We start from the raw sequence: 15,729 nt of genomic DNA, 5'->3' as shown, positions 1-15,729 counted from the left end.
CTTGGAAGCCATCTCGAAATGTGTCTTAGGAGTTAACCTATTTTTGTGCAAGTCACAGTATCTCAAAGACCAGCTCATTAGAACCATCTGTGAGCCTGCTTTAGATTTAAAACTCTTATTTGGAAAATGTGCTGGCCTGCAAGCACCAGATGATATCTGAGAGCTGCTTCATACCAAGGAATGCCCTAAGCACACATGTTTATCTTGGAACTTCTTTCTCAAAAGGCTCATTTTCTTCTCTCCCATCATCACAACTTTGTCTTCCGTGTGGTCCTTCTTAGTCTGGAAAGGGCTAACTTCAGTTCTCAAAGATAAACAGAGTCATTACAGCTACTGAATCATGACCTGGCACAGTGAAGCAGGTATAAACCATCTGAGAAGGAACTATACCTGTAGGCATCAAGTGAAGAGCAACAAGTCGGTCAGCCAAAACTCCAGAAGTCAGGAAGGAAACTTGAGAATTAATAATTGTAGAACAGCACCATTACTGTTCAGTATAGCTTGAAAAGCAAAAAGCTCACTGGCTTACTTCTCCTTTCATTTTTACCCCGTATTAGTCATTTATCTCAGACTTCTTCCCATTTTCAGTTTAGAACAGAGCTATACAATCTGTTCCTCAAAACATGCCACCTACTACCTTTCAGAGAGAATAATCCACAGCTACTTCTCTTTAAATACAAGGTACTTGCTGCATAACAGTTTTCGGGCTCTGAATCCATCATGAAGAAAGGAAGAAAAGGATGTTTCAAGTTACAAATATGCTAGACATGATCACAAGTTCTTCCTCTCCCATGAAATATGGGACCTTCCTTCAACATGGGTATTTTCTAATCATTTAAATGGCAATAGGGTTCATCCTTCAATTGCTTTCATCTGCCCTGGCCTTTCATCATGCCTGCGTGCAACGTGCATATCCAAAATCAGTAAGAACATCTCTTCTAAATTATAGATAGAACCTCAGCATCTGCTCTGTGCTTACACGGACCCCCTCTATCACCTGTTTCATTCATCAGTGATTATAACCCTTTTTTCACTAGAGTTGATTAAAGTTATGTTGTTTTTTCTCATTTCTAAATGAAGAATGGTACGTAGGTAGCAATGAAAACTGATGCTCTGTATTCTCTTCTTAACACAAAAGACTGTGCTTTTCAAAAACACTGAACGCATCTGTCATCTATAAATTAAACTCTGGAGATATCTGTACAGATTTATTTGACTATATATGCATTAGATTGTATATCCTATCCACTCTTTATATGCATCAAAGTTCCACCTACATCTGCAGGTTTTTTTTAATGCCTTTCTTTTCCACACTTTTACTTTTTCTCCACTAGTTTTTCACTGCTGTTCCCTTTACTCATTTCCTTCATGGTTAGACTTGTACTTGTATCTCTTGGTATTTCCCATGGTAGCCAGAAGGCTGTTATGTTTTGCATTGTGTTTCCCTAGACATCATCTTCACTTCCTTCAAGCTCCTTTCTCCATGAATCATTCATGAGTTGATCTACTTCCTAGTGCTCTATTTTTTCACACCCTCCAGGGTCAGATTTGTTGCCTGTCCTAGGACTTGCTTTGAAAGACTGCTAAGCTGTCACCTGGAGTAAATGGAGGTGCAGGAGCACAAACCATCAGAAATATGTTCTGAAAGATACAAGATTTAGTCTATATAAGCCCTGGCAGTCTCAGGTTTCCTACATATTTATAATTTCTTCTGTGAATTGCTGCAGTCTTTGATGAAACTTCATGAATAATATATCTTGGCTGCAGTTGTCTGCATGTATCATCTTAAAAAAATTACAGATTTACAACATTTGAAAGCGATTTCAGCACAAAAGACAGGACTTCTTCCTATTCAAATATTTGTGACTATTTATCTTTTTCAAGGTAAAGAAAAGGTAAAACTGCAAAAGTAATTACGCCTGCAAAAGAAACGGATACAGTCCAAAGCATCCTTTGCCCAAACAGAATAAACAGTCTCCTGAGAGAGTGTTAGCCAAAATACATTGTAACCTTCCATTATTTTCCTCTAAGTATATGCATTTAATTAGGTTTAATGCAAAAGAGATTTCTATAATTCGATGTGAAGAATGAAAACAAGGAACCACTTGCTGTCATATGGATACCAGAACTGTGAGCTGGTTATCGAGCAGCAAGGCAGAACCCCTGGTGCCTGCTTGCCTGCTCGGCTGCAAGATGCCTGCTGTGATAACACGATTGTAAAGTTAACATTATATAAAGCTGAAAGGAAATGAAACCCCAGGGCAAGCAAAATTTTCCTGACACTTGATAAAGTGTGGTTCGCATCAATCTTTATCACTTCCTGGGGTTAAAAGGACAGAAAACACATCAGCATTGACACTTGGTTGGTTGCAGTAAGCAGAAAGATCAGCATCAGCCCAAATTATAAACTCATATGAAACAAAAGACATTGAAGATTTTGTCTACTGTTTCCAGTATACACACTTCCTCAATAAAAGCTGCATACAGCATGATCGAACTATGTCCCCAAAGGAACAAGAGGGAAAATACAGATATTAGAAAAAAGCCTCATTTTACTGTACAGTTATCAAAGCTAGAAACCGTGCAGTAATGTACTTGGGTGGGGGTTCTTCCCAATATGTTAGTTAGAAAAATATTAAAGCAAAAGAAATGTGGAGATCAGCAGATGAAACTAATAAAAGCAGATACCATAGCATGAATGTTCAGCTGACTCCAAATTGACAGCTTATTTCCCTAACATCTAAATACTGCTGTCCAACTATGGCTTACTTTTCTTCTTTTCTGACAAAATTACCCAAAGGAAATGAGAGATTTAGAGTCTATAGCAAGAATTGTTCAAAAATTTACTGTTCACTAGGACTCTATCCAGATTCGGCCAAAGTGAGACTATTTAAATGCTTCAAGATAAGCATGTCCAGTGCTTTATATTGACCTTAAGGCCAGACTAAAACCTTGCTTCCATTATAAGCAGTCACACAAATAGTACTGATGAGTTTGAAAAGAGTGCTTAAGGACAGCTGCCTACCAGAGGGATAATCTCACCTCAAAACTCTTCTGTGAAGCAGAAACATATTTCCAGCAGCATTCACAGCTTTGCCATCCACCATAAAAAGGATGTCTGCATGTAACTGGCTCCTACTAAGGCTAAACAATCTTATGTCTGTATCATTAAACCACCTTGTCTGGAATTCATGTTAAGTATTGTGCTTAAGGGATGTAATATCTATCTGGAATTGAAAAGCCACATAGCACAAGTATTCTGTTTTACAATGAACACATTCTTTGACCAACTACTGAAATAAGGATGTCTTTTTTCATGTATTCTTTTACCTAGCTTGACTTCTCCAGTTATACATACTTTTTTAAAGTATGTATACAAAGACAGCATGAGCTAGCTCAAAACTACCCTTCATTTGCCTCCTTGTAATTTATTTATATTTTAGGTTCTCAAAAATGATGACTTCTTTTTAAGAAATAGGAATTACCTTATAAAAGTATTTCTGATATGCAAGACTTGCTAAAGGACATTATAAAACAGTTTTCTCTGTCACTTGATAAATGAGGTTTTCAATTCTGATCTCTTTTCAATATCCACCAATTCCAGCTCTTACCAACACTTAAACCTTCCTCACGTGGCCTCAATAATGATGTAAAATTTGTTAGTTGAGATCCCAAATGCCTGTGGCTCTTCTCTCTGAGCTACGTAGGCAATGCAAAGAGGAAGAAAAGCTGACTTGCTGATCCTACTTCAGCTGGTCTTGGGCTCCTGAGTGCTATGGAATATGGCAATATCCCAGATAGGAGACTAGAGGTAACAGATGATGCAAGACCAGCAGAGGAACTCCTTGGAGCGAAGCAATTTGGCACAGCTAAAGCAAAAATTTGTGGAGAAACATCCAGCCTTGCTTATCAAGTGTGTTCAATGAGGTGCAGGCATAAAAGGGCTCTTTATTTTTTGAGGCTGTCAATAATACGTACTCTATTTTACTACTTATTTGTGAACTGAATCTAAAAACTCAGGTTCAGAAAAACAGCTTTCAGAAGTGAGCACGCACTCTGGCATTTGTTTGTGTGCCACTTTATTCTTCAGATCATTTCAAGGGCTCTTCCCACAAACAAATGTGTTTCATTTTATGAATAATAGTCTGCTAAAGGGCCATTCCTTTCCTTTCTTTCATATATCAAATCCTATTACAAAGAAATTGTTCTTTTTTCTTTTGTTGTTGGTAATTCAATAAAGCAAAGATGGAGTAAGTAGTTTTCAAGTGGAGACATCTGGGAAAAACCAGCAACTGCAATCTGCGCTAATTCAGAATATGGTTGGCAGATTGGCTTGTCTCCCTTTGGTCTTGATGCTAGAAACCATGCTTCAGGAAAAATATTTTTCTTTGGATGTCCAGGCCATGGTGACCTTGTGTTTTCCCATCTCTTATTAATCATAAGATACTGACCTATCTACACTGGCAAACTCATTAATCTCTTATTAAAACAATTACATCCTACCAAGTTAAAATTCAGAATGAGAACTATAAAATCATTTGCTTTGTGTGCTGAAGGATTATATGATCAATTTTAAGAACTTAACTGTAATTTTGAAATTACACACTGTGATAAATGTGGGGGTTCTTTTCTATTCTAACATTTGCCCGTGAATAACTTGGTACAGTTAATTAGAAACAGTATGAACACAACAGAAATTGTAATATATGAACGAAGACCAGCCAACTGACTGATTGAAGGAAGTAAGAATGACCTCAATCAGTATATGCAATCAAACATTGCTGTAGACATACTGCTCTCCTACCTAAACAATAAGGAAATCCAAATTTAGAAGAAACTCTGCTCACCACAGGCACTTGAATTCTTCAGCAATGAGAGCTACAGCCATTCGAGCAATGAGGTTGCTGCTATTTGTCCTCAAGAAGGATAAACTATTATTTTCCTGAAACATTACTTTAAAAATGTACCTTTTCAGAAGCTGAATATTGGACATACAACAGAAAAAAACCACCCAAAACAATTTGGACTGTTATTAAAATGAGAACCAAAAGGTGTAGTGGATGCTTATTTTTATTCATGCAGGAGGTTAGCAACAAACGCACAAAACAAGCACAACACTTGAAAAGGCAATAAAATACTTTCTTCTGCTTAGTTGATGGCAATCAAACATGTACAACTGATTATGCAGAAATGGCAGAAGTCACTGGAGCTTGCACGACATACTTTACAATAATATTACTATAAAACACCCTGACTTCTAAAGGGAATAGAAAGAATACAGCAAATGAAGTACTCAGCTGCCTGCTTCACCAAATAGAAGCTGTTCTTTCCAGGTAAAGTCCTCCTTTTAGCCCAGAGGTAAACCAGAATCATAGAATCATAGAATAGTTAGGGTTGGAAAGGACCTTAAGATCATCAAGTTCCAACCCCCCTGCCATGGGCAGGGACACCCCACACTAAACCATGGCACCCGAGGCTCTGTCCAACCTGGCCTTGAACACCACCGGGGATGGAGCATTCACAACCTCCCTGGGCAACCCATTCCAGTGCCTCAGCACCCTCACAGTAAAGAATTTCTTCCTTAGATCCAATCTAAACTTCCCCTGTTTCAGTTTGAACCTGTTACCCCTTGTCCTGTCACTACAGTCCCTGATGAAGAGTCCCTCCCCAGCATCCTTGTAGGCCCCTTCAGAAGATTTATCCATTACCTGCTGTTACAGGCTAGAATCTGAGCATCTACACCAGCTACTGATGCAAAACCAGGAACTTTTTTTAGCATACAAAAAGCTGAAAAAAGACTGAAATTGAAATGCTGACATGAAAGGAATTTAAAGTACTACTAATGAGTATTATTTCTCTAATGTAATCACCTTTCTGAGAAAAGGAATTATTGAGAGACTTACATTGAAAAAAACCAAGCTTATTATTTCAAGATACTTATAATACAATCAAGATGCATCCCATTTGGCTTACAATGCCTTTTCACATACCACACACCTGATAGTCAAAAGTTCACAGTTGATTCTTGGGAGGCCTGAGATACCATTAAGCAGTACATCCTCCAACATTACAGCTATTTTAGTCATGAATGTAATATGTTTGTTTAGTCATCAGGTCAGGCCAGCGTAAGCCCTCAAAGGTGAGGGATAATGAAGGCAGAGAGGAGTTTCAGACTGCTGAAGACAAGACAGGAAACATTATGGTCCACAACTGGGGATCTAGACAGAAATGCCATGTAGGCTAAAGAAATTCACAGAAGTACCTCTTGAGAACATTCTTGTTCTGATTGTTGGTCCAATCCACTTTCAGCTGATTAAAGAGAGGCTGGAATAACACATTCTTACTCCAGAAAGACAAGCCTCTGCACACATTCACCACCAGGACTTGGTAACTAGGAACAGCCTGGAACAATTCACTGGATGGCCCAGCTCTAAACCTCTTTTCCTCAGTTGTCCTACTCTCTTGCTCTCCTGATTACCCTGGTCCGGAATTCATCCAGCTCCTCCCTTCCTTACCAGATCAACTTCTCTTGTCACCATCTATTGTGCTACCCACCCACGTCCATCACTGTCATCTCACATTGCTCACTGACGCATGCGATAGTTAAATATAAGCTTTCTAAAAGCATTCATTGGTAACAAATTAAAATGACTAAAATTAGAATTGAGCAGAAATTGTCTGAGATTTAAAAAGCAGTAGTATTACATGAAATACCTTTCTTGCTAAGTAATATTTTACTTTTTTGCACTGATGATGAAATTAAATTGTACAGGGGGCTGGCATGAACCACCTACAATTGAGAGACACGGGACTACTCTGCTGAGCTCATTTCATGCTAAGTACAGACCAAAGTCATACTTCTTCCTTCTGAAACAAGAATTGTGAAAAGTACTTAACACAAGATACCCTTTTAGCCTGTTACAGAAAACACTGTAGCTGCACATAGGTAAAAGAAGGGGTTTATTTACAGGAAGACATGACTTTAAAGTCAGCATATTTTAAAATGAATGTCAAAAGTTCTTAGACACTAGGATAGGTGCCTTTCCTTTCTGATATAAAACTGAAGGGGAAAAATAATCCACCATGTGCCTAAATTATCATAATTCATTTTACTTCAACTGTAAAGAATTTAAACATAATACCCGCAGCAATCACTAATACAAAGCAAAATCTCAATCCTTAACTTCCAGTTACAGATTGCCTTTAAAGATGCTTATGGCATAACAGAACAGATCTAGTACGAGACTTACGCACATTTTCTACCTCATGTAGGTGTCCTTCCTAAGCACCAAGCAATTATGTTTTCCTCTTGCAAATTCTCCTGCAAATATACTTTCAAGAAGCTTCCTATATCATCCTTGGCAATTGAGTTTCTCTGTACTTCTTTCCATTTCAATTATCACACTGTGCACCATATCCAAGGAGCTCTGCTAGCCCTCAGCTTCTCACTCCTACCCACTGAAAAGAAGTGAAAAAATGTGACAACTGAAGGAACTGACAGAAAAGCACACCAACCCTCCGAGACAAGATGAGCCCCGATAGCTTTAGCATACATTGACACTCGAAACAAAGGTCTGATCATTCCCCTCTCCTGACAGCTTTAATCCAGCTCTCTCAGGATGCTCAGAGTTGTGAAGCCATAGAAATTAACTCAGCATTAAGTGCACAAGAACATGCACAGCTCCTTTGGTTCAGCTCCATGCTATAATGGTTGCTTTAAGTTTTGGTACCTGAAATAATGAGACAGTTCTTCTGGACTGGCGTGTAGACACATATACCCACAGAGAGACATGGGGCTACCCACCTCTCCGATAACCAGCCAACTACGTCTGAACTGTATTTCAGTAAGACCAAAAGACAAAAGAGGGGTGTCAGCCTTGAGACTGAGATGCTGAGCTGGGATTGAGACCTCACGGTCCAATTCCTGTCCCACCTGTGTATTTCCTCTGACTGTGAGCAATCTGCATCTCCATGCTACACAATGTGGAAGTTTTATTCCTCCCCTCTCATGTCAAAACATCATACTATAATGAAGGATTAAGATACCAAAATTCTAAGTATTTTGTCAACAGAAATTAGTTGATGGGCTATTTAGGAAGTATTTACCATCCAGTAAAATTTCTAGAGGGTTTTGACTTCAGTCTCCATAGTTACCAGAACCAAGCACAACTTGTATGGGAAGAGACACAAAGTCAATTAAATTTTTCATAGTGGGCTCACAGTATGAACTAAAAGAGTCCACAGATTTTAAAGGTCTGCTCTTTACTGAAGTCTTCCTTCAGAGATGCTGAAAATTAACCTAATGAGCAAATCTTGATAGCTCATCTGCATTTTAAGGTATAATAATATCACTTACTTGGTTTTCATTATTAAAATGTTTTGATTTGAAAGTCAGTACAGACAGTGCCTATTCAAAAGCTGACTCATCTTTTCTCATTAAAGGTAAGTGAATGGAGAGAGAATAAATTGCTTTTCTACCAGCAACAACAGGGTTCTGAAATCTAGGTCACATTAAAGAACTGTCTTATATACAAGCTTTAGACATTGAATTGGCTTTTTCCTTGCTGTGAAACATTAGAAGTCACACACATGTTCAGTCACCTATAAATCGGCTAGCAACATGTTCATAATTGGTAATTCTTCATTTGATCAAGCTATATTCTGTCCTTATTAGTGTCACCTTTTATCTAGCTTCTCTGCTTGTACATAATTACTGTAATGTTCTAACCCTCATACATCAAATTAAACAAGTGGGGTTTAATTTCTACATCCTGTAACAATACCCACAAGTAAGACCAGTTACGTGAAAACCATGTCATTCCTCGCTCACATTCAACAAAGTGTGCTTTTAGCCCAAATAAGGAGAGGTCAGGGATAAATCGGGATATAAAACCCATTTGTAAATGGACATTTCTTGGAATGTCACTGGAAACCAGGATTAGATTTTGTAAGAGCCTGGCTAACTGGATTAGATGTCTGAAATAAATAGGGTGTAATTCTATAAAGTCTACAAAGACAAAGTACTACCCTGGGTGCAAATAATCAGCTATGTCTAGCTAGCCCTTGGTTCAGCAGAAAAGGCTCTGGAAGTCCAGGAAAGCCCAAACTTCATACGATTCAGTAACATAAAGCTATATGGGAAAGGGAAAACCATCTGGGGATGTAAGAGCCAGTGTGTCAGATACTGAAGCAAACAAACTTGTCATGCCATTTTTGTCTCCAACAGGCAGGTCTCAGTACAGAACTCAACATAATTTTGATGAATTGGAGAGAATTCAGAGAAACACAAGGGTGCTGAAATGGCTAGGAGACATGCTGTGTAAGGAAAAAAAATGAGCAAACTGCTATCAGTTTATTTTGGGGAACAGAAAACAGTGTAGAGATGATATGGTCTTCAAATATGTTAAAAGCTGCTACAAAGAGAAAAATAGTAGGGTGTTTTCAATAACTATAGGGATGAAGACAAGTAGTAATGTGCTTAAGCTTCAATAAGGAGGATTTATGCCAAAGGAAAAGCTTTCTAATGGCAAAGATAACTAGGGATGGGAATAGTTAGCCTACAGAAGCTGTGGAATATGCCAGACAAATACCTGTTTGGATTAATGCAGGTATAATTCATGTTGCTGGTGGGTGAACTACCTAATTGTTGGAGGTCCTTTCTGGACAAATCTTTTCTGATTCCTTGGCAGCAAAGTACCATCTAAGTGTTAGTTTTCTAAACTTCTGTATAATTTACATCACACACACACGTTTCTGCTGCTTCCCATTTGCAGGCATTTCTGTGTCTTGTTTCACAGGAGTAATATATTTTACTTATATTACATTCCAAAAAACTCTTTGTTTGTCTCTTTCTAAATATTTATGGTAACACCAAACCAATCCTGGCCAAAGAAACAGGCTTCACAGTACAGGGTTTTTTTAAGCTTGTCAGTGCCTCAACTTACGCCCCGGTAATACTAAAACCAACCAAACAACAAAAACACAGCCAAAGGTGAAACTGTGAAAGGTTTTATTGCTGTCTACTACCTCGCTAATAAACTACTCAACCTTGATGTGGCTTCGCTGGCCTTACTTATTTAGGTAACATCATAGGCACTGCTTTTAAGCACAGATATACACTTAAATATTGCTATTTCAGCAGAGATGATGCTCTAGCTCAGTGATCTCACTTTTTTTTTGAGTCAGGGATCACTACCCAGCCCCCAAAAATTCTGAGAGATTATCATTAGAAACCTTGCAATTGAAAAGAAAGTGAAAATGTTAAGGTTCTGTAGACAAGCTGTAAATGGGTTGCAAGAGATTTGTGGTTCAGTGGCTGTTGACAAACTACAGCTTGGAAACCACAGCTGTAATTCTGAATTACTTTGAAATATGTGGATAACCAGGCATTAAAAAACAATTCAGATCAAATACACAGCAATAAAATACCGCAATAAATACAGAGTACCAAAATATAGCCATTCAAACTAAAAAGGCAAGAAACCAAGCCCAGTAGGATGGAGCTTATGTCCTATGGCTGCCTCTATTCTCAAGTCTACCCTTCGCAATTAGTCATTCTCCTTTTCTAATGCAGACTTCAAGAGGTTAAGACAGTGTAAAGTTGCTACTTAACACTTCCACAGTCAAGGCATCAACTGACATTTTTGTTCAATAACACACTGCATAAATACAACATACAGTAATGATGAACCAGAAACAAAGTATTTTGTAAATCATTAACAAACAGGACAGTTATCTCAGAATGCAGAAGATTTACTATATTGTAATAGATTCTAGCAATATCTAGTAATGTAAGGCAGAAAAATGAGCTACATTTGGGATTTCCTATCAATATGACACCTAGTGAGAAAAAAGCTATTAAATTCAGAAGACTTCAGTTAAATCCTTGCTCTTCTTTTTCCTATGAATGAGCAAGTTCACTGCTTTATGGCTCAAATGCCTTCTTAATATGGGGATAATAATTCCAATCAAGCCTTACAAATGATGTAAATAAAGCAGATCCTATTGGATTTATAGACTGAAAAATGGACTTTTCACAGGTCTAGTGCTCCATTTTTAACTCAATTTCCATGCACACTCATTTTAATTTCACTTATATTGGAAACATTTTAAATATTATATACTACAACATTTCTGAAGTGGAGCTCTTCCCTTCCATTGCAATGAAATATTTTCAGCTTCTTGAACAGATTTTCCTTTTGGAATTACCGTTCCATGAACACTGTCATGATTTCTCCCCTTCATTCTTATTTACCACGCAGGCAAAATTGGAGATTTAAATGATTTGCAGAAAATTCAAAGTCCTGTTGCAAGTAAACAGTTTTGTAGAATAAGCTTTTAAATTGTTGTCTGTGACCTTGGCAAATCGCATTAAATATGCCTGGATTTTTTTTTCCTGGTGATTATGGAAACCATTTTCCCTGTAATGCAACTTTGAATTTTATTTTTTGTTAAAGTACATCAGTTGTTCACCTCTGGGTTTCTTATTGTGATTGGATTTGCAGCGTATCTAAAGAGCTGCTGATAAGCTATCGATTTTGTAATATAATATTCTCATTTGCAGAATGAGGCAAACAATTATATTACAGGGCAAAAGGGATCCACTTCTCATCTCATGTGTATTTGATGTTATGTGCTGGGACAATTAAAATTAAGTCAAGGGTTACCCTCAGTTTACATCATTGAAGACAGAATAAAAGGGAAATTACTAAGTTTGAGTTCAATTCCCAAACTCTGTTCCTGTGCTGCACCAGCAGCATTTTCAGATCAGTAGAGAAATGTGGGTAACTGCAATTTAATGAGAAATATGAACATTTCTTGCAATCTTAAGTGTGATTTTTGGACAAATTATCAGTTTGTGAATTAGCCACTGCTCCTGCATAGAGTCACTCACAGGGCATGGTTGACAGCAGGGACCTACAATCCAGATGGAGCACATGTTGAACTGGAAGACAAGTGATCCCAGTTCCTATGAAGTTTCCCATTCAGCAGAGCTGGAAACCAGAAAACCACTGCCCCACAGAGACCAAACCAAGTGATGCATTCAGCAGCAGCATGAAACTCCTGTCTTGCTCTATATGGTCTTACCCTATGCTGTCTTTACAAGATGAGACTGAGCAAACAAGAAAGCAACTAAATTCCAATTTCAAGACAAACTGGGAGATGCTTCAGCCACATAAGGAAGAGGATTTACATCTCATGTTGCCTTCAGATCTTAGGGGAGGCCAGGAAGATGTGCTCCAGGCACACCTAACTCCTGCTCTTCTGTAAGGAAAAATTGATTCTGGAGCATTGTTCTTGAGAAGATGACAACATCTGGTATAACTCCATGATGCTATGTGAGGAATACAGTGCCAACATTTTGGGTGTAAGACTGCAGTACCATAGCTCAGAATTCCACATACTTCTGCAAGTAGGAGCCACAGATGGCCAGGTCATATTCCAAAATTACTGATGTGATTCTGGGATGTATCTTTTCTTTTAAAAATGTCAAGTCGGAAAAAATCAGCAGCAAAAAGTTCTGTTAATAACTGAATATTATTACTTTTGACAAACATGAAATGATCCTCCCATGAGGCATTTTTGTTTTGAGGAAAAAGATCTTCAACCTTCAGGGACTTGCAAAACAGAGAATTTGTCCACTGGATAGAACAGTTGATAAATTCTCTTTTAGGAAAATTCACCTCTTTTGTTGAAAGTTTTAAAGGAACAGTTAAGTTTCAATTTCACCAAATTAGTATTTTCTAATAGAAGCACTGTCTCAGCAAATGTTTAACTGACAAACAAAACCTCTTTTCAAAGCATGCAGCACTGATTTTAAGATTTAATTCTTTTGCCAGTCAGAAACTATTAGAAAGAGGAGCTGTACAGATGTGTTCAGGATGTACATTGTATTATTTAATAGGTCCCTTCTATTTCTGATTTCGGTAATTCCCTGAAGTATTTATGGCCTTGCCAGCACCATGAATACACAGACTAACTACCTCTTTATTTATCATTATGCTGCTCCTTCCTGGGCAGCTCTTCGAGAAAGGAAGAAAAGGTACAGTTCTAGTTTATTAGCTGAAAGAATATTAAAGGTATGCTATCCTCCCAACGCAGTACTGTCCCCACAAAGATTATCTGGCAGGAAATAATCTTCTCTTTCTAATACTAGAAGTATAAAAAGACACAGCAGCGTAAGCTTCAGCAAACGCCGGCAACCAGACAATATTCCTGGGGTCAACAGAAGACTTGTATTTTGATATTTGGCCTCTGCAAATGCCTTTTAATATCACTAGCCTAATTATCAGAAGTCAAGTAAGCCAGGGTAGGCCTACCCATGCTACAATTACATCTGCATTTTGATGTACCGGCATACACCAAAAAGTGGGGGACAAGCCCACACTTATATGTCAGCTACTTCAGAACTCTCTTGCTGAATGACAGCCAATTATCTGTACAAAATATGGCACTGTTGGATCTTTAATTTCAGGAACAAACCAGTAATAGTCTATATGGCATTAATCCTGCTGTAATAACACATAAATAAAAGAAAGATGAATACCTAACAATATTAAAAGTTCTCAAAATAGCAAAACTGGTATTTGTGCAGACTTGCTACTCTACCTTGTTAACTCTGTTTCATCTACACTGTCAAAAGAATTTGCAGGGACAACTAACACTTTGCTAAATATGCAATGATTTTGGCAACTGACCATAATATAGTTTAAAACACTAAACTGAAGAAATGGGTAGAATGCATATTTCAGCCTTTAATGCCTGAGACCTTAAGACTTCGTCTGGTACAAAGATCAAAAGCAACTTACTTATCAAGAGAACAAGCACTAATGGACACTGACCACCACCAGCTTCCATTGCCTTCTTTTTATAGATAGATGGTATACAAGGAAAAGTAATACAAAAACTGGATAACTAACCTTCTGCCTGTAGGATCTTCATAATCAAAGGCATAGTAACTACCGTGACTAGCAAGATCAATATCATAGAATCACAGAATAGTTAGGGTTGGAAAGGACCTTAAGATCATCTAGTTCCAACCCCCTGCCATGGGCAGGGACACCTCACACTAAACCATGTCACCCAAGTGATATAATATCAGTAAGGTAATAGGAATTTTGGAAGCTATATTAATTTGGAGACCATTTCAGAGCACTTCAGCATGACTGCCGTGTGTCAGATCCCAGGCTGGCAACAGATTAAAGGAACATATGGGCAAAAAGTAGTTCAAGATGCACTGCTTGAGTTCCTGCTGAGCAGAGAAAGAGGCTTCATAGCACTTAATGGATACTGATGACTGGGATTATATCAACAAGAGCAAGATTGTATCTTGGATAGAAATTTCAGAGGCAGAGTGAGGAAATTAGCAGTCAAAATACTTGAAAGCTGCATTATGCTAGTGCGCATTTCAAAATGCCGATTGCCTGCTATTTTATGAAGAGATAAGCATGTTCCAGGGTTAATCAGATTTTGGCCATTACCAGTACCAACTATATTTCTTTTCTAATTTTGTAATTGGAAAGAAGAAAATGCTTTCTCAATTCTTTTTAGCATGATTTGCACCATATGGTCTACTAAGTGCAGCCAGCAACTACTTTTAAATGCTACAGTTCTTTCACTGATGCATTATTACCCTTTTGTATGATGAAAGTAATTTTATGTCTTCAGGAGATGCTCATATTCTACAAAGCAGAAAGGCCTCTCAGGACTTTGTTTCTAAAAATAGCTTACAACCTTTCAAGAAGATGAAGGATGAACCTTTCAAGGGATGAGCTTGATTATTATTCTGTTTATTACTTTCTTATTTGCATTTCTGGATGGATCGGGAGGATCCTGTAGTAGTAAGCACTGGAAAACAAGTTCGGTTTGGTTGGGGTTTTTTTTTTAACAGAATCCTCACTTGAAGAATTGCCAAACCTATTTCACATAGCTGTCACTCAACCTACACAGCTGAAAACTGATCCGCAGCGTTATCACAAGGCAATATGTGCTTAGAGATTTTCAGGAATACACTGAACTTCTTGAAACCTCTTGGGCAAAACGTTGTGCTATTATGGATGGAAAAAGATAGTTTGTGTGGCTAATAAATAAATACGTAATTTTGACCTGGTTCTCCAGCATGATCTTTAAGAAGGGAAGCAGTTTCCTTTTGGAAGAGCACTCCACAACCTTGTCTTTACATCTATATTTGTTTCACATGTGAATGAACCAAAAGGTATTTTGGTTAGGGCTTCTTTATATTGTAGAAAATGAAGCAACTAATGAAAGAGAAGTTCTATTGAGAAGATGGTTGCCCAGCTACACATTTTCATGCACTTAGCAATCTCACATATATCAATTTCAATTCTCTAAGAATTCATTAACAAATTATTATGTCATGGGCATCTTTGCAGAAGAAAGAAAAACCTTCAGTCTGCAATGTAAAGTCTATTGTACTTTTCTCTTTGATGTATATTTATGAGATGCTACATACTTGAGACCCCCTCTTTATGACAGCCCATCTGGAAGAAAATGGAAGATCACACGTGAAACATTTTGTGAGAATCTGGCATAGAAGACTGCAGACAGAATGCTACTGAACAGTTACTCTGCCTTAACTACTATATTTTGAGCAAGAGGGACAGAGAGAGAAAGCGAGCAAGGTTTAAAGCTTTAATCTCATACACAAGCTTGTCAGAGCCCAAATCTATCTGTAATACTCTCCAAATCAGAATGAACTCAGAAGGATGA

The 15,729-nt window shown here is 37.9% G+C and overlaps 1 protein-coding gene across 1 annotated transcript in view; it reads right to left on the bottom strand.

The window, feature by feature from the left end:
* STXBP4 (syntaxin binding protein 4) overlaps positions 1-15,729 on the bottom strand; it is a gene marked incomplete at both ends in the record, with an annotated part of 66,618 nt that overhangs the window by 15,788 nt on the left and 35,101 nt on the right. The gene's annotated exons all lie outside the window — the stretch shown is intronic.

The sequence above is a fragment of the Psittacula echo genome, assembly GCF_963264785.1.
Source record: "Psittacula echo genome assembly, chromosome: 14".
In the NCBI taxonomy this organism is placed as follows: domain Eukaryota; kingdom Metazoa; phylum Chordata; class Aves; order Psittaciformes; family Psittacidae; genus Psittacula; species Psittacula echo.
This window is presented reverse-complemented; position numbering and strand designations above follow the sequence as displayed.